The 20,289-nt window shown below is 41.4% G+C and overlaps 1 protein-coding gene across 1 annotated transcript in view; it reads right to left on the bottom strand.

The window, feature by feature from the left end:
• Positions 1-20,289, bottom strand: part of TMTC1 (transmembrane and tetratricopeptide repeat containing 1) — a 129,101-nt gene that overhangs the window by 103,321 nt on the left and 5,491 nt on the right. The window lies entirely within an intron of this gene.

A 20,289-nucleotide genomic window follows, 5' to 3' on the forward strand; every position in this document is an offset into this window, starting at 1 on the left:
AAAAAAAAAAAAAAAAAAAAAAAGGACAAAAAGATTTGACAACATACCAACCATCTCAAAGAAAACACACTGGAGAGTACGGCAGACGGGTAATGATGGGAGGGCAGAAGTGTGGAAGGAAAAGTAAAACCCACCATTTTACCGGTCGGCAATGCTTTTACTAGACTATGCTTCTACTATGCAATATTAGGTTGGTTGAAATTGCAAACGTAGATTTAAGAGCCAGTTTTCTTAATCCTGGCTCTCCTCTGCTTTCTCACCACACCTACAGAATTGCCGCATTCAAATACACCATCCGCACCACCCAAAACAAAGCAGTTGCTAATTATCGTATCTTGTTATAAGGATGCCTCATCTGTACTTCTTTCAAGATTTATCACAGAGTCCTTATTTCTCTCTGTAACATGACTTCCCACTCAGCTGTGGGAAAACGAAGGCAATAGCTACTTAAATGCAATTTGCAATATGATCTGTATGTGTTAATTTCTTACCGTCTTCTGGGAACAATTTCCTGCAGCAGGTACCTAATCCATAAATACACACCCATTGCTTAACAAATTTGTGGACAAAAGAAAAGTAGTACTATAGCGACAATTTAATTTCTACTGAATAGCACATATTTATTACTTCATACAAAAGTGAACTAAGGTTAGGAAAGCCATTAGTGTATCCTTACCAACATGGCAAGGCTAGAAAGTAAAATAAATGGGACTCGCTCACATCAGACATCATTTACTGGTTTTGTAATTGTTATTTCCCTTAAAAATAACAACAAAAAGCAGCCTCTTGGGGAGCAGTGACTGACCAGTAGTTTTGCAGACAGAAAGAATATTCTAAAAAGCTGCAAGTTCAGCAGCAAAACAGCGATGCTTTCCCAAAGGCAGCAGGTCAGGGGACATCGCAATTTACCACACACAGTGGCATGTCTCTATCCGAAAGGCCAGCACACATCCTCATCAGAGATCCTCTCCATGTAAGCCACCCAGAGTTAGAACAGAGTGAGGGCTGGAGGGAGGAGGAAAGCAGAAGAAACAGAGGAGCAGAGCTGTTTAGGCTTTGCTTCTTAACATAAATAGCTCCATAAAAAAGATTTTACTGAACCAGAAAAATAGAAGACTAAAAAGAAAATGTGAAACCCCTCATGGTCATACATTTTCAGCTCTTTGGATCCCAGTACATAACTGATACCATGGCTGCTACTCAGAGGAGCAGAGGATATACTGTGGCATCCACGCATGCAGCTATCTACTGCCTGACACCAAAGGCACCTCTCTCAAAATACAACCTTCAGCCTTCACATCAGGTCTAGAGACTGTACCACACAGTCTATTTTTGTTATGGAAAAAAATGTGTTCAGATCAAATTTGTTGCCAAAACAAAGCAATTCACCTCCCAAAGCCTGCAAGGGACAGGGGAGGACAACATTCCTTCCTCTGCTCTCAGGAAATTAAACTTACAGAACCACTGCAAGGTGTTAAGAAGCCTCAGTCTCTTCCTGATGCCAATACTGAAAGGTGTCAAATGCCTTCACCTCACACTGCTGTCAGAGGATGGTGAGGGAGCAGAGCACCACATATCCAAATTCACGGAAAAAGTTTATTTTGTCTCCTCTGAACCAGAAACACTCCAGACCACTAATACATACAGCTCCAAGTTATTTCCTCTTTAGATTTTTTTCCTTTAGCTAAAGAGGAGCTGGTACCATTGCTGAAGATGGGTGGTTCTTAGTGCAGAGCTGGAGAGCCACTGCTCTGAAGCTGCTGCTCCACAGCTGATGGACAGAACAACCCAGCCGACAGAAGACCTCACTCATGCAGCAGCAAGCTATACTACAACCCACTGAACAGCAGCTACAGTATTATCTCACATGTCCATAAAGGCCAGCTGTAGGCAAGGAAAGCCCCCAAATGCACTGCTGAAGTCAGCACTGGCATTGTGCCAGGCGCAGGGATGACCATGCCTACACACCTTCCAAGGGAAACAGGTTATAGAAGTGCACACCCTTCCCCTACATATCCAGCAGTCCTTTTAGACTGTCTTGCCTAAAAGGAGCAAGTCGCTTCTGCTCAGTAAGAGTCACTCTTTCTACAGGACTTCACAGATGGAAATCCATGTCAAAGACAGCAAAAAAGACAGACATCCCTCTGGGAACTACACTACCAGGAAAGGGAAGACAATCATCTTTTTCTTAAAATATGATTCATATTATTTTTGCTTACAGGCTACATAATCTTCACACAATCATTCAGACTCTGACACAATGGGCAAGAAGTACCCCACCAACATGTTAAAGGAAACCTATCCAACATGCTCATGAAAAGGGAGCTGAAGCCTCCAAAAGGCTTGACATAATGAGAACTAATGCCTCTGAGAGTCCAGAAGAAAGCAAGAAGCAGCAAGTTTCTTGACATACAGGATGGGAAAATGTTAATATTTAAGTTTTAGGTCCAGTTTAGGTTTCAATTTCTCACCTCACTTGGACTTGTTTTGCACTAGTGCACAACAGGCCATAAGCATGAGCCACTATTCAGAATTCAACTTCATTTTTCCTGTTTGCCGGTTGCCAAGATAAAGCAGGAGGTTCTCTACTGCTTCATTCTCCTATAAAGGGACCTTAAACATATTTGGTGGGGACTGGTGGTATGTTTTTTATCCCACGCATTTGCAGTTGATGTTTTTTGTTCTGTGCTTTCTCAAAATGGCTGCAAGTCAGAATGGAAAGCATAAGTTTCTGAAGCTGCTGAGATTTTCATGGCACTTGACCAAAGGAAATAAATAAAAATAAAAACAAGCACTCCAAACATACCCTTCTTCTTGGCAAAAGCAAAGGCAGCTTCTCTAGAGAGTCTCAGCCCTTATCACTATATAAAGCTTGCCTCGACAACACCAGTAAGAAGGTTATTACATTATTTGGTAACAACCCACGGCAATCCTCTGTTTCCCCTCCCCAGGAACACTTACCAAATAAAGAGTTGCTGCTGTATTCTCACACTTTAACATCAGTTTTGTACCTCACTTGACAGTCTCCTTAGTTTTTCACCCACACATTAACACACAGGCACACAAAGGAAGGAAGACAAAAGAGATGTACATATGTTAAAAGAAAATATGTTAAAAGAAAAGGTCAACACAAGGGTTAAGTGGGCATGAACTGGCCATGCAGGCATTTAGGCTGGGGAAAAAAAAGCTTTACAGGCAAACCTGTCAGACTGTGGAGCAGCCTTCCAATGGGAACCATGGAGAGGATCCAACTGGACACAAGGCAATGCTGAGCCAGACTCTGAAAGGGATTAGATAACTGGCTGTGTGTGATAACAGAGGACTATGCCTGAAGAGCCAAGTACTGCCTTACCCACTGATGTTCCTTTGACAGAAGGAAAGACATTACTTTAAGAAGTGACAACCTGCAGACTATCTTCTGGGTTGTATTGGTTTCTTTAGGTTTGGTTGGGGTTTTTTTTCAACTTTTACTGAATCAGAGAGTATACCTTTCTTCTTGCTATTCCCATCAGATAAGCTGGTTAAGAAAATACGCATTAACAGATTGGAAGACGATTTTAAAAATTAATGGTCTAAAATTCACTAACCCTAGTTTAACAAGGTGAGAAGGATCCCACGGGCAGTCTTAGCAAGACTCATTTACTAAGCTTGCAGGGGCCTGAGTGTTGTCATGAGGATAACGGAGATATGGAAAACCAAATGCAAACAGAGCTACAGCGATCAACACCAGCTGTTCAGCTGCAGTGACCCAGTAATCATCACAATTATGTGTCCCAGTTACCGGGGGACTCTGCTAGAAGGATAAGCAGGTCATGATCATCACACTAAGCTCTACTCAAAAAGCATTAAATGTGAGGACTAAACGTTCAAAATAATTCCCTGCTGAAGTACCTCAATGTCTGGAAGCCAGAGAGAAGACAAGTCCTAATTGGCAGAGAGCATTACCACTTCAAGTGATTGTGCCAGGAATCCCATGTCTCACAAGTCAGCCCTGGGAGCACCATCTGGACTTGCTCAAGAGTCCTGCAACTATATCCAGTTGAAAACTAAAGTTGTCTTCAAACACAACTTGAGGGATGACCATGCCATACTGAATTCCCAGGACTCCTGCCTCCCAGAAGTCTCCTCTGTGTCTTGGTGGAATTGCCAGGGGGCCAATAACACACCGAACTACCACACCAGATCAAAGTAAGTAACCTCAGCTCAGACTCTGAGCCACGCAGCAGGGAGGCATCTTTCACGATGATGCAAAACATTTCACTTAGCTCTGATATGGAAACAGCTCTTTTTTTCATGCTCTCACATACATGTTTCCTTTCTTAATAGTTTTTTAAAGAAGGTATTGGACATAAGATCTGCCACCTATTAAAACATAAGCTTTGAAGGTAGAAAACTTCCAGAAATTATCTTGGAAATCTTGCTTAACTTTATCATATTTGGAGTCATCATTCTTTCCATACAGATGTGTACTTCATTACTTGGTAATGGAACAATAATTGCTCTTCAGTTATGCAGGATGCACCTCTAATTTGTAAGGGGTTTCTGAAGAGGTAATGACAGATGCTTAAAAAAATGAAATGTGAGACTATGAAACTTGTTATGTAAAAGATAATTGTACCCACGGAGTAGCCTGCCAGCTGGGTCACAGTCCCAACTGTTATAAAGGATCTGTGCTGAAGTTCTCCGTCTTAAGTATTCTTAAACCAAATTAATCATATTACTTTGTGCTTTAATCTGCCTAAATCTCACAAATGAAGCATCATCAGCGTAGGTCAACACCTGATATTCCTGCTTTTCTGGGAGCTTCCTGCATGCTCCAGCTAAGACTGCCAGCAATTCAGCAGAAGGCATTTTTCCTCTCTGAAATTATACTTCCTGATTATAAAACATACAGAGTGTGAAATAAAGATATCAATCTATATCTTCTCTTGTTTCTAAAGCTAGATTCAATATAAAAACTGCTAGGAACTATATTGTGAGGGACAATCTTATGTTAAAAAGGGTGCTCTATCCCAATTTTCTCCATCCCCTTTTCTCCGACTTCACCACAGCGAACAAGGGCTCAGTGCAGCATTTAGAAGACCTCATGTTCACTCACAGTCCTTCCAGACAAAATGTCAACTCCAGACTCTGAACATTTGCGTTCATTAAGGATTCCACGACAATGTTTGTAAGATCAAGAACAGCGCACCATCCAAATGTCATCTGTGTGTGCAGATGCAATATCAAGTGCGCGTCCTCATATGACTAATTTTCCAATTAAGATTGAAACACTGTTGTGCTAGAAACACAATAAACACATGGGGAGATCTCATTCTTGCCCCATAGGGATTTATTATTGAAGATATGCTAATTTTACTCTAATCTACTTGGTTTTATTCAGCAAAATACTGACTTCTACAATATGTAAATTTTGTGCTGCAAAAATTAACTATATTTTACTATTTGGAAACAGTTTAGCATGACATCCACAAGAAAAAGTTCAAAAAAAGAAGACTGACAAACACTTAGAAAGCCTGCTTCACCTACTCTGATCTCCATGCCATTGCAGACGTATTAGCAGGACCCAAACTACCCAATCTGAGACTTGTTCAGACCTGAGTACACGAACTGCATCACAACAGCAACTGCTGGGTAGACATACCTGGAGGAAGCCCAGCCTTTCACTCTGTCTGGAAGAACAATAAAACAACTATCACAGATTACAAAACTTTCAGCTAGGAGACCCCGTTTAATCTAGTGGAAAAAGACATAATGAGATGCAGTGCTTGGAAGATGAAATTAGATAAATCAGACTAGAAATAGGCACACATTTTTAACAGCGAGAATAGCATATTGCTGCAGCCATCCACCCAAGGATACCTCAAATACTCCATCACATCAAGCCTTTAAAGCCAGGGCTGCACTGCCTCACTGACAGATGTGCGACACAGCTCAAAGAGAAATTCAGCTTCATGCAGTAATTCTTAGATGAAGCTTTGTCTCTTGCGCCATGCTCCAGCTCAGATTAGATGATCATAAACGGTCTCTCTTGACCTTAAAAATTTACAATGACACTCCTAGCAACAGCAAAAAGGTCTTCAAGGAGCGTAGCTCTGCATAACCCTGAGAGATCACAAACCGCATGACAGTTTTGTGCCAATAGCCTGTGTCATTTTATCCCATGCAAACTGTCTGAGAGACAGGGACAGAGCTGGGCTGGACAGCTGGTATTCAGGAACCAAATTTAGTCCCTTGCTCCTGGGTTGGCAGCTGCTGAAAGAACTCTAAAAAATTGCCATGTACCTTGATGAAGCAGCTTCCCCTCAAAACTTCAGCTGCCTGAGAGTGTCAGGGACTTTGAAAAAAAAAAAAAAAGAAGAAGAAAGAAAACCAGGTCTAATCTGCATTTCTCAGCAAAGAGTTGCTACAGTGTGGTCTTTATAAGAATGGCACAGCAGGAACAACAAAAAATTCTATCCTCCCCAAATAACTAAGCAATTTTAAAATAGTTAACCCTGGAAACACACTCAAAAGATTAGTTGTGGCTCAACAAACCTTAAAGATGATCATTTTTAATTTCATTTAGGTTGAACATCCTTGTGTAATAATGGCAGAGATGAAGGACTATTAGGGAATAATCTTGTTTACGGATCAGTGAACTCAGAAAATTGCCAAGGCACTGTGAAACATATTCCTTATTCACACTTCATAATTAACTGAGTACTCTGCAGAGAGAGGATGCTACAATATTAAAGTCATCTTCGTTATTAGAAAGCTGCTCATTTGGGCTAGGATGACACTGAGGGGGCCTCCCTTGGTTCTGGCATTTCCAAACTCCCAAGAGAAAGACTCACAGAGTATAACAGAGGGCAGAGAAAGCCTTTGGTCTATGACAAAAGCACAGCTTGTGCAGAGGGAAAAACACCTCCCTCCTTCCCTAATGCCATCTGGGAGCATTTCTCTTTTAAAGGCAGTTGAAAGATGAAAATACAGTTGTCTTAATTAATTCACATTGAAAGGCGCTTTTGATGGAGTCAAGAGGCCAAATTAGATCAACGTAAATAACCCAGCAAATAGTGACATGAAAGCCCTGGGATAACAGCTATCATGGCTTGCACTGTCTAGATCTTTGTACTTAAAACCAACAAATGCTGAAGCTTTCAGCTTGCAGGAGAGGAGAGGGGAGGAGGATAGGGTGCTCTATCTCTCCAGCAAATTTTAAGAGAAGAATTCTCAACTCACTGGCAAAACCAGGAAGACTTGCGCTGAGGTAGATCATCTTACAATTTGGGAAATCCTGGATTAAATCTCTGCCTTCTTGTCAGATTTTCTTTGTGAATTTGGGCAAACACTGGGAATTTCTGCCCTTTGATTTAGAGGTATCATTTCTCCTTCACTGATGGAGCATAAACACTCAGAGAGGACATGCACAGTGCAGGTCCCAGGCAGCTAAGACACTGCCTGCAGCCCCTCTGCACTGTAACCACACTGCATAGAAGGAGAAAACAGCTGGAGCCAAGAAAAAGCAGTGAGAAGGACTCGTGAGTGGGTGTCTGAGGAAGCCCACAAGCTTTTCCCAAGCTGGGTTACTCCGAATTATTACTCACCCCCAAATAGCAGTTGAGAAAAGGAGGCAATACTAGGTAACTGAGGCCCAGACACAGCAGAAAACAGTATGACTGTGTCCACTCTGGCCCTGAAAGCAGCCAGGCCCATCTTAGCCAAGGTTCAGCATCTTGCTCCAGCCTTTCTCCTGTAATGGGGAACAGGCCAGGCAGTCACAGGATGCTCTTCAACCGAAGACAGCACACACAATTCAAAATACACTAATAAAAGATAGTCAGATTATCCATTCAGGTTTTCACTGTGCATCTCAATTACCTACACAGATGGCAGTCAGAACAAAAGAAAAAATATTGTTTTAAAAAGGGTGATGCCATAAATCAGCACTGAAAAAATGCAACTTTTGAATAGCATGTTTAGAACAGAAACAACAAGCAATAATACAGTGAATAAAAAACAGGGTGTCCCAGCGTCGGGAGTACTCCATGTTATTCGGAGATCTCCCCTTTCTCTGCCCAATTTTCAAAGATCTAATAGAGGCCAAGGGTAATAATGCTCATCAGACACATGGCTTCTGCATGAGGAGATGGTCAACAGAACAGGCCTCTCCACTCTGGAAAGGGAGTACGTATAAAGATATAAAATTATGAAAGGCTTGCAGAAGTGAACCAGAGAAATTACTTTCTACTTCTAATCACACAAAGTGAAAGAGCTCTAGATTAAATTATCAGTTTTCAAGCAAAGGGTGTGTAATAAAATCACAGAACTCACTGCAACAAGATGTCCTCGAAGTCGGAGGAGAGAAAGCTTCTAAAAAGGGAATTAGGCAACTCCACAGAGGATGTGTCCACAGAGAGTCTTAAATACAATGCTCCAGATAAAGTATCCAGTGCCATAGACTAAATCACTGACTGGCACATGTTCAGCATGCACAGTGAGGAAAAATAACCCCGCACTGGCCCCATTCCCATTCTTTTCTTCTCTGTAAGCATCTAGTAATGACCACAGTCAGAAAACAGATAGATACACTGCTGGTTTGATATGGTGTTCCCACAATGTTCTTCTATTATGTTCAATATACTGATATGAGTTCAATACACTAAGTAAAAGAAGTTCTTTTTTTTTTTTTTTCCCTGAAGAAATATAATGCAAAAATTCCTATATTCATATTCATGCATAGCACTAAACCAAATGCATTAGCAAATGCCTTCTGGGTGGAAAGTTATCCATCATCTCCAAAAGTTTATACAGGCAATGAATTAAGGAATTTGTTTTTCCATATTGAGTAATTTCACGATGGAGATACCACACAGGATCACAAGCAGTGTCATGATAGTGAATCCACAGTACCTCAGCCAAGATCAGCAAAGGAATGCTGATCTGATTAGAAAGACCAGCTTTAGCAGTCATTTAGATCACAGACCAGGTGACAGCTGTCTAAAGATGAAAATTCCTGATGCTTGTACCAAAAACATTTGTACTCTAAGCAATTAATCTTCTGAAATAAATGCATGACATAATTAACACTGGAGAGGATGGGGGAGAAAAATGAGAAGAACACTAACAAATGAAGTGAGCTTACTACCAAAATACAAAAGAAACATCACTGCTTCAGACATTTACAGATAACTCGCAGGTGCAGCAGTGATACAAGCTGCTGTCATGAGAGGCACAGATTACAGTAAATGCAATTAAGTCAAAATATTGCAAGAGAACCCAAGGCCATCATTTTACAGTAGCTTTGTCTCTGCAGAAATTCCTAACATGGTCTCGCAAGAACGATACGTATAATGGGGTTGTGTAATCAGATAAAACTGCATTTTATGAGAGGGAAATAAAGGTAATGTTCCCTCTCCCTTCCACCCCAGTTGATAATTACTCTTTCTCTTTGAACAATCAATAAAGTCCTTGTCTCCATGAAAAACAGAGAAGAGACAGTTTTTCCTTCTAATTTTCCTTTTCTAAAATGAACACTCAGCAGTTGGCATCTTTCACATATTAAAAGGAACTGTATTTTATTCCATAGTTTTTGTACTAGTACAACCAAAGTGCAACCACAGTTAGTTTCAAAGTACAAAATTTACACATAATATTTCCTTAATCTACTGCTGATTTGCAAAAACAAGGGATTCATAGGTCACAAAAGGAGAGATTTGAACAGATTTTCAGCCCCCAGTCTGAACAGAAAACCTACAGCAAACATGCTGCCAACCAAAGCTTTAAAGAGGGAACAACTGCATTATCCATACAGCAAAGAATGATACTTTAAGACAACCAAACCTAACTTCAAGAAAGGAGGTTAAAAAAAACCCCAAACAACCACCACCACCACATATTTCAGTGGAAGATTTTTGTTTGAGCTACTCCATGCTCAGTTGTGGCAGGTAATAAGAATTCATAAGGCAAAGCAGGTTCGCCAGATGCTGCAAGAACTGTCAGACCTGGAAAGCAAACACTCAATAGCAGCATTCCAACAGCCCAAGCACAAACCTTGTCTTTTAAGGCTCACTTTGGCCAGTATCTGAATTTCAGCATGGACGTTTGGGAATGTGGAATGCATTTACAAGAGTCCCTTCTGCACTGCAGCTTCCTGAACATTCACATCCTGAAAATTGCTTAGAAAAATAGCAACAAAAAAAATCTGCATTTCAAAGATCTGCAGTGGGAGAGAAATGTGCGTTCCAGCATTTCTAAGCCAAGTAGAGGATTAAGGTTTCTAATGCACTAGTTGGAAAAGAATATTGGGATAACTGAATTAGAAATGTGAAAGTGGATTTACTACTCCTTTACATTAAGTTGAAGATTAAGTTTCTAGTCAGGGAGGGATGTATTCATCTTGGAAAGCATACAGGGAGGATGGGAGAAGCATTAGACGTGCTAACACATTTTGTCTTTTTAAATCAAATATTAAATCTCAACAGCTTCTTCACATTTAAAAAAAAAAAAAAAAAATCAAAGTAACACTCATCACACAACTGGAACAATCCACCTAAAGTCATATTTGATGAGTTGGGGTCTTCATGGTTTTGAGCAAATGATTGCTTCTATCAGCCTGTGAAAACCTAAAGCCACCTAACTTGGTCCTGAGAGCCTGCTGTCCTTCACTTAATACATGCTGTGATTATCAGGGTCACAGAGGAGACACGGACCAGCTCAGAAAGCATCAGTCATTAATGAGGTAGGTAGGTAGTTACAGCTGAATCCTTCACTCCTGAAAGCAGCCTAAAAGTTTCCTCTAGATGTCCAGAAATGTGCCTGGAAGTCAAAAATGTAAGAGAGAAACAGTTCAATTAGATTAGCTCCATGGAAATACCTGCAATAATCTGGGTATCATTTATCTTCAGGTGTTGTGGGTTGTTTTTATTTCTTGAGTGACTGAAATGCCGTTCTGTGTCAAACTAACCCAGACTTACTGCAAGGAAAATGACCTGGCAAGCCATTAAGGTTTTTCTGTTTCTCAGCTGCTGTTAATTCTTTGACACTGGTTTACAGGGCTTTCAGAGAAAGCCAATGAACACGAGCAGGCTGCTATTTCAAATGCTGGTTTAATGAGACTGCCATGAGCTGTGAATAGAAAGGCAGTCCTGTGAAGTAAAGGGAATGAACAGAGTCTCCTGTGAGTCAGCTCTGGGACATACAGACTGCACCTAAAATTGGGGATTTCCAATTAGCAACACAGGGAACAGAAGAGGCTGACATACAATGAAGTGACTGCAACTGCAGGGTTTAAATGCAACTCCTATTAATGAGAGAAAAAAAAGCCTCACCCTGCACACAAATGAATAAGCGATCAGCATCTTTTGGAAGATGGGCAAAAAAACAAAAAACAGCCGTTAACTTTTCCTCCTGGTTCTGTTTTGTGCAGCGTGGTTCTTTGTCCCAGGCACAGTTATGAATTCACAACAATAGATTTTCATGGACTAAATGAAAGTCTACAGGATCCTTAAAAAAAAAAAAAAAAAAAAAAGCGCTAAAACATGTTAAGAAAAATAACAGACTCAGCCTTGCCCCTTTTTTCCTCCAGCATTTAATGTCCATGAAGCCAAACTACTTATTTGTTGCTTACTGAAATATACAGGGCCTCTTGATACTGTCACATATTAATAGTCCAGGGGGTATTATTTACTTTCCACTTCCTTCTTGAAGGGATTTAAAAAGAGGGAGAGAGGTGTTTCTCTGTACTGCAAGACAAAAAACACTATCCAGAATACCAGCTAAAATGATCCAACAAAGGAAGACAAATTTGAAACCAAACCTCTTCTATTCAAACAAGCACATGCACAAGTGCCTGCTTTTCCATACACAAATAAACCAAGAGTGCAAGCAACTGTGGCTCTGTGCCATACTGAGCACCAGAACAGAGCAGGCTCCTGGCTTTTGCCTGGCTTTCCATGCTCCCTCCTTCTCAAAACCAGGCAGCAAGCACAGGGAAAAATCCCAAATTAGGTACAGGGTGGAGGAGACCCAAACTCACAAAACTGGAGAAAAAGAGGTCAAAAAGAAACTGGGCTTTGCAGTCCATGGAGCAGAAACCCATGCAGAGGGGAGGAGGAGATAAGCAAAGAGACAGCGAGTTCTGACAGCCAAAAACCCTGGAGGAACCTTTCCCTCTAGCTGGGCAAAGCTCCCACAGCAGGAGACTGAGCCTGAAAGACAGGAGTGGGGAGCACACGGAGGATGCAATATGAAATAGAAGGACATAGGTGGGGGCCCCTGATTTGGCTGGGCAAGGACTTTGGGGCTAGGAGTATAGAAGGAACCCTGAGAGAGGGAGTTTATCAAAGTAGCTCTTGAGGAAAGCCACAAGATCTAAAAGGCAAACCCGGAGGAGCAAAGATTGAAAGCAATTAAATGACTAAGGAGAAGCAAGCAAGGGAAGATATAAAGGCAGGTTGGAGTAGACAAGGCAGGACAACAAACTGTGGAGAGAGGAAGGAAGGAGCTGCCAGAAGCAGCTGCACATGCTGGGGTTTATTTCTCTCTGAGTCTGGAAGGGAACATCATGTCATCGTGCCTCCTCTGTCAGCAAATATTTAAGGGGAAAAGTCTCTGTCTCTTAATACAGACTCCTATAGAGCACAATCTACTGCTGCCACTAGCTAGTCTGCTTGCTCAAGCAGATGTTGATGAGGTGGATCCAAAGGTTTCAGTCCAACTATTCACACCCACGTGGCTCTCCACTGCAAAATTTATGGCTATTCACTTTACTTGTTTTGAAAAGCAAGGAAATTACACATCTAGAAACTATGCCAAAAGTACTTTAAAAAGATTACAGACTGAACCAACAAACTGCAAGGAAATACCAGCACTTGGTAGTTTGTACACAGAGAAATTACTGAGAAGTAGTTCATCTGTCTCAAAGCAGGATTTAAATAACATGAATTAAATAGGGCATGGGGCCATGCTCTGGACAAGGTAGAAAAAATGTTGAATAGTTGCATATTAAGTGAGCACCATCCATTCTGGTCCATGAATAGAGCAGGGATCATGCAGAAAAAATGGTATGTGATAGTGTAATTAAAGACTGTCATAATATAAACACACAACAGGGCCAAAATTAAATCAGGCCTTTCTTACCTGGTGAGTGCATAATTTTGCAGCCTAATGATGTCTAAACACGTCTTTTCGTGTGCATATGAAACATTAGTCATCACCATACCAAAGCGGTGCTGTTTTAAAATAAACTTTAGTTAGCAAGCAATGAGTTTAGTTACTTATATTGAAACAGCACTTGGAGATTTTAAAGATTAAGACACGTAATGCCACAAGCGTGCATAAGAAAGAGAGTCCTTGGCTTTTTGGGGAGGAGTTTTAAAACAACCACCACATCATATGAATGGAGGTGGAAAAGAAGCCTGCATTACTGCACCTCATCTTCCAGCACACACCATGGTAACAGAGATGTAATTAGTTCCCCAAGATTACACAAGGGTTCTCTGGAAGACAGTCACAGGCCAAAGCCCATAAATCCTTGGTTGAATCCAAGACTTTAAGCATAGGGGCACCCACCTCTCACGTGTTTGAGACTCTAGCAGTCTTCTGGTGGTGTCTGGTACCCATCTGAGCATGACAATAAATATCATCGCTGACTGCAGACAAAGGAGAAGATGATTCATGTATTATTGCTAGTGAACATTTCCTAAAAAGACAGGACATGGACACAGCAGTAGCTAGAGCTTTGCTCAGACTCAACAGCAGAAAAAGTGTCTAAAGAACTGAGTACAGAGAAGAATAAACCACAGGCCAAATCCACCTCTGGAACACACCTCCCCAAAGTGGGCTGAACTTCATGTGTAACTTAAGGTTACTAAATAGCAAGAAAGGCACAGGCTGCTACAATTTAAAATATCTCGCAACACCACAGAGGAAGCATCCCACAGTTACCAGGATAACAATGACACTCAATCTAATCTGTTACCTTTGAGCACACACTGTGCCTTCCTATGCCTTGGGACTCAGGGTCCTACTTGTCTTTTGGGGTGAAATTGTGTTGTCCTATTCTCAGTTCAAACATCAATTCCACACACCCCCACCCCACCCCACCCCCCCAAAAAAAAGATCAGCCTACAGCCAGCAACAATTTAGCACTTCCTTTTCTCTCCTTTCACACAGAGGCAATCCAACACCAACCTTTGCTCAGAGCATCGCAGACTACGAGCTTGCTCATTTATTTTAAAACCTCACAACCCTCATATCATCACAGAGAGAGAGGAAAGAAGGGAGAAGCCTAGGCTGAATCCACTGCTTAACGCTCCAGGTTGCTCATTTTGCTTTCCTACAGAAAAAAATAATTCTGACTGCTAAACTCCCAGCCCCTTTTCACCAGACTGAATCCCAAACGAGGCCATTGTCCTGGAATTTCTCTACTAACTATTGCTGTGGTGATTGCAAAGCTCTATATCCCTTCCTTACTGTTTTGCTGTTGCATGGCAAGGACCTTTTAGGCCAGTGAGTAGTATCCAGGTTTTTCTTTTGTTGTATGCTTGCCCCTCACCAAAATAGTACATTAATAATAGTTACCTTAGTGTTCCTAGAGGCATGCAGTGCTTTTTACTGATGTCCTTTGTACATGAATTCAACCATCACTGACCTTCAGTGTGTGTGAATGCAACTAAGTACAACTTACTACCAAATCTAACAGAAAGTGTCTTCCTTGCACCTCTGTAACTCAGGCAGTTTCATGTTCTGAGCCACACCTTCCTACAAAATTCACTCTAACAAATTCAAGAAAAGGTAAAGTTTGCACATGTGAAATCGGGTATCTGGGAAACCGGTCACACTATCCTGCATACATGTTATGAATCTAGGAAGCGGCATTATACTATGTGGCAAGGAGAAGCATTAGAAATGCAGCTGAGACTTCTGCTTTTTGAACAGGAATTTCCTCTTAAAGCAGAAATGTGCTATACTGTCAAATTAGTTTAAAAAAAAAAATCATTGCTACAAAATGGAAATAGAACTATTGGAAACAGAAGCACCCAGTGAGAAAAAGCCAAATCAACACCAAGCAATTGCTACGTAGTCACATGTTATGTCTGCCAACACATTTTCACCTCTCTCCCTCCGCTCTTCCTTCACGTTGGAGAATATAATCTCTTTCAGCTCAAACACTGACTGTGCACACTGCGTGGGGACTCGGGGAAGATATGTTATGACCTCAACATGCTTTTCCTCATAGTATATCGATCTTAGGGCCAGCGCAGCCATCCCTGGAAAGCACCATCTTCTGCAGAGCATTTCCATTTTCTTTCCCCTGCTACTGCAAATGAAACAACACTGCTGCTGGTTTAGACATTAAATCACGTGTATCCCTGATATAGCTTTAAGGATTTCACTGAATTTTGGATCAATGGGGTTTTGTGCCTGGATCCCACAGTGCTGACCAGTCGTGAGCTCCCTCACTTTCTTTTCACATACATAGAGATTTAAAGTGAGGGAGCTGGGCACAACTCCAACTATACCTGCTTCTTCCATTCTGTCAGTTGGCAAAAAAATTAAAAATAAAAAAACAACCAAAAAGCAAACACAAAAAACCTAACTCAACAGTTCATATAAATGGAAAACAGCAGCATTAAACACCAGTCTATTGCCCGTTCTAAGTGAAGAGGCTCACCAGCTAAATCACCAACAGGAGATAGAATAAAAATCAGTTTCTAGGTCACCAAAGAAAAACAGAGATTTCAGTTTAAAAAGTATGCAAGCTATTGAGGAGTCTTGTTTTTCAAGAAGCTTATACTGCTGGCCCACCACAGGCTCATTTATAAAGCTTAAAACCATCAGGGTGATTAGGTAGTATGAGGGTGTCCATTGGCTGGACAGCATTTAGCAATGCTGAGTGCGAGACACTTATAACATGGCATGACGACAACTATATGTAGCCTTGGAATAATAATTAAAAAAAAAAAAAAAAGGTCAAAAAAGGTAGATCTTGGTTTTCAGTGGGTTCAACAAAACAAAACCAAAAAAAAAAGTGTGTCAATAACTGTAGACACAACTTGCACAAGGGACTGTGTCAACTTGTTTTACATATATCACCCTTGTTAAACATATTCATGGATCTAACAGAGTAGCACTGTGGTGAGCAATGAGGTGTTGGCATCGATACTTCTTTTTAATAGGACACATTTACGTATACGGCACCATCATAGTAAAAGCACTGAGGCCTTATCATGAAAGCTCTGGCCTTACCCCAAACAGAAATACAAGCCTAATATGAAAGTTCCTGACTGCCCTTCTCCATTTGTGTCATACAGGAGGGCACATACGGTCACAAGCTTCTTTCAGGCCTTAAAACTCAGGCAGATGGATCAAACTCGTAAGAGATCCTTGTCACCTTGTTCCAGTAGTATATGTCAGCATCCCCCAAAATTGCAATAAATTGTGGTGATAAAACCTACAATTTCATCCAGACTAACTCATTACTTACTCCTGAAGGCACCCAGGACTGCAACCCACACATTCTCCAGACAGCTGAAGATAAGAGCAAGTGACAATAAGGAACAGAAATCCTTCTGCACCAAGAATTTATGTAACTAGCTCTGGTTACTGCTAATTAGATGGGTTCCCTTAACTCCCCCATTAAGTTTCCCTGAGTTTTTCAGTTAGCTCTAGTAGCTAGATACATAATAAATTATTAAATAGAAACCTACATGATCACATTAAGAGTACTTAAAAGTACAGATTAAGAAGTGCACAACTATTTTATGCTAATGAAGACCTTACAACTAGCAACCTGGTGCACTACATAAGTACCTGAAGCTACTTCACTGTGCCTAACATGCCCTCCAACTTTGGAGTTTTTACAATATTTAAAATCCTTTCCCCTCCTTTTTGCCATTGAAGAGACCTACATGAGCCAGAGAAACATTGATTACAGAGGAGAAATTGTGTAATTAATTCTGTATATTTGACAGCAACTTCAATTTTTTTTCTTCTTTTTTTCTGCTATTGCAAGGATTTACTTTTTCTTTTTAAAGATGGATTGTATTTTAATAAAGCAATTGCCTCAAGTGATTCCTACTTCATATCATATGCCAATAACGCTAGAAAAAGCCTGTGTACAGAAAGTATTTCAACTATTTTAATCTGTCCTGCAAGAGGAGAGATTGGAATTGGAAGTAAGGAGAAGACTGCAGTCAGGTAGCAGTCCACAGACATCCATGTGACATGGACATCATTTTGAGAGTCAGTGAGCTGCAATACATTTAATCCTGCTGTTCCATACTACTGCAAGCATGCTCCATGTGACTGAGAATTGAGATCTCTTGAAATTACAAATGCTATAGCAGCACTTTTTTCTTTTCTTTTCTTTTTTTTTTTTTTTTTTAAAGTGAATAGCAAACATTGACATTAGACAAACAGGCCCTGGTCAAATTGCCCAGGCTCTATGAGGCTGTCATTCTGTGCAGCAAGAAGTTATCCAGCCTTATCCTGACTTCAGAGGAAACAGAAATTCAGAGCAAGGGAAAAACTAGCAAAGAAGACTGCAGTGTTTCAGATAAGTTTTTTTCAAAGCAGCATCCATTAACCCACCCCAGGCTTTTTCCCAAGGCCCTCAGGCACAACTCCCACACAAATGTGTGGCAGCAGGCTTCCCTCTCAGCCACTAGGACCAAGCCAGCTCTACTTTGGGCATTCCACTGCAAACCATCACGCAATAGGTTGTTGCAAGTGTGTTGCACAGTCAGTCACTTCAAAAGAGAAGCTCAGCGGCTTACACCATGAGAGCCCCTTTTTAATAAGAAAGCAGAGCTTGATTTACCACGTGCAGAAATCTTTTACACTTGAAGAGGCAGCTGCTGAAAAGCAAATGCCAGTTGGCAGTGTGGATGAGTTCCCTTTGAAGCCACCCCACATGCATGGTCTCTCCAACACAACTTACGCAGCCTCTCTTGAAGAGACTGGAAAACCAGAGGCTTTCCCCTTGGTGTGAGAAAGGGACATTCCCAAAAGCAGGGGAAGAGGGAGGGTGTTTGGAAAAAGTATAAAGCAAAGGAAGGGGGGAAAGGAGCATGTCCTGGTTCAGCCAGGACAGAGTAAAGTTTTCCCCAGCAGAGAGAGAGGGGGAAGGGATCTCCAGCCCGGTTATTCATACCATGCTGACGTCAGGTCCAGGGGCGGAAAACCTTTTCCTTGCTCCTTGGTGGGTTCGGGAGGGAATTTGGCTTTCCACAGACCAGCTAGCGGTATTTTTCTGTATATCGCTTGTCTTGTTCGCTATTATTGCTGTTTATTATTACCATTGATACTGTTGTTGTTCAGATTGTTCTATCACTCTGTTGTATTAAATTTCTTGTTATTTTAGCAGGGGTCTGTGTTTAACTTCCAGCCCGACCAGCTGCAGGTGGGGGAGGGGCAACGGCCACGTGGTCCCTGATCCCACCAACGATTAAAACTTGCACAGGAGCAGTAGGAAGAAGAGAAGAAATGGGGGTAAAAGAAACAAGGAACAAGAAGATGAAGCAAGACAGGAGACATTTTTTATATGATACTCTCCACCATAGTATACATCAAGGAAAATATAAACAAATACAAGTATCCAAAAGAACAAAAGCACTGAGAGAAACATGAAGAGAGTAAAGGCCAGGAATAGCAGCTGCACCAGTGTCAAGTGCAGGTTACTCCTCTCCACCAGGTCCTAATTTTAGAGGTAAGATGTTAAATGAGGCTTTTGGACATCCCATTCAGGCCTGACACATCAGAAGGAACCAGGGTCAACCACACTTTCTAATTGTGCTACTCATTCAGGAATATAGGAGGAGAAATAAATTCAAACAACTTCAGAAGCTGTTCCCAACCACCAGAGGAGCCTCCGTGCCAGAGCAGCTAGCACTTACCCACTCCAAAAACCCTTGACTTCTTTACCATTTTTGTGTCACAGATTCATCACATGGAGAGGCAACATGACCAAACCCAGTCCCTTCCTTGTTAAAAGCAAAACCAAAAACCCAACCATCCCCAAGACAGACCAATCATGCAAAACATCTTGCAGGGCAGAAGCTCTCAAGTGGGTTGAACCACTTAAACTACAGGTAGAGGAAACAGACTCTGATCTGAGAAGTTACAGATCTCATCTAATGCCTACACACCATTAATACTGTTGCAGCAAGATTACCTAAAAAACCCCAACCAAAACCCCAACAGCAAACAAACAGCTCCTACTGAGCTGATTAATGAGGAGTGTTATGTGGGAATAAAACACTCCCTTTCCCAGGGTTCAGGAGTGCTGCATGAAGCCTGTTCAGGTGCCAACCTTTAAATGATCAGAGAACTGCAGCATGTAATTCCTGATCTATTTCAAGAACAAAACACTTTCTCCAAAGAATAGGTAGTGTGGGGCAATTCATTATTACAAGTCTCCAAATTAAGTCATACTGTGAGTGTTTTGTAGTTGAAACCCAAAATCAGCAACAAAGGGCAAGCTGTGCAAGGGCTACCAGGGAGACTGGACAGAGGTCAAGGTTAAAAGGAAAAAAATCCATGCTCTGGCACACATCCATGGAGCAGCTGCTGAGTCACACTCCCTTAAAGGCTCTCTCTAGCTCTGTGCTGTTCCACAGGAATAAGGGCACCAGGCACTGGTCCTGTGCTAGAACGAGGCCCTGGAGACCTTCCTCCCCCAGTGAACATGCCAACAACTGCTGGACACGACCAGTGAATATTCTTCTGTTACTACCTGAGCCTGGCTCTCACCATTCTATGCTCATTCCTAAGCATAAAGCAGAAGTCAGCATCACCTCTACTTTCATATATATATATATACATGTATATGTGTATATGTATATACATGTATGTATATCCACGTTCAGAAATGTGTACAAACGTGTATATATAGATACACAGCAGTATCACATAATATGCAGCTCACACTGCACCCACCTCACTTCAGGTATTATTGTATATTCCCCTCTGAGGGGGGGAATATGTCTTTATGTATACATGTATAAGAGGGGCACATATTCCCCGTCTTCACATTCAAACTAGCATTACAGTCTTGGCTTTCTCCATGGAGAAGCTGGGAAGGAGAGCACTGCCTACCAATATCATATTAGGATAGAAAGTCTCAGGACATGGACAGTCCTCAGAAATTCTCCTTTTCCCAAGCAGAATAAATGCAATTTTTGATTCCATCCTCTTTCTTCCCTTAATCCTCCTTCCACTTTTCTCCTCTCTTCCCTCTCCAGTAACGTAAGAAAAAAACTACAGCACGTTTCAGGTTAAAAATGGCTAAGACAAAGTGAATGA

This window comes from Athene cunicularia (genome assembly GCF_003259725.1).
Source record: "Athene cunicularia isolate RWA chromosome 1 unlocalized genomic scaffold, athCun1 chr1_part2, whole genome shotgun sequence".
In the NCBI taxonomy this organism is placed as follows: domain Eukaryota; kingdom Metazoa; phylum Chordata; class Aves; order Strigiformes; family Strigidae; genus Athene; species Athene cunicularia.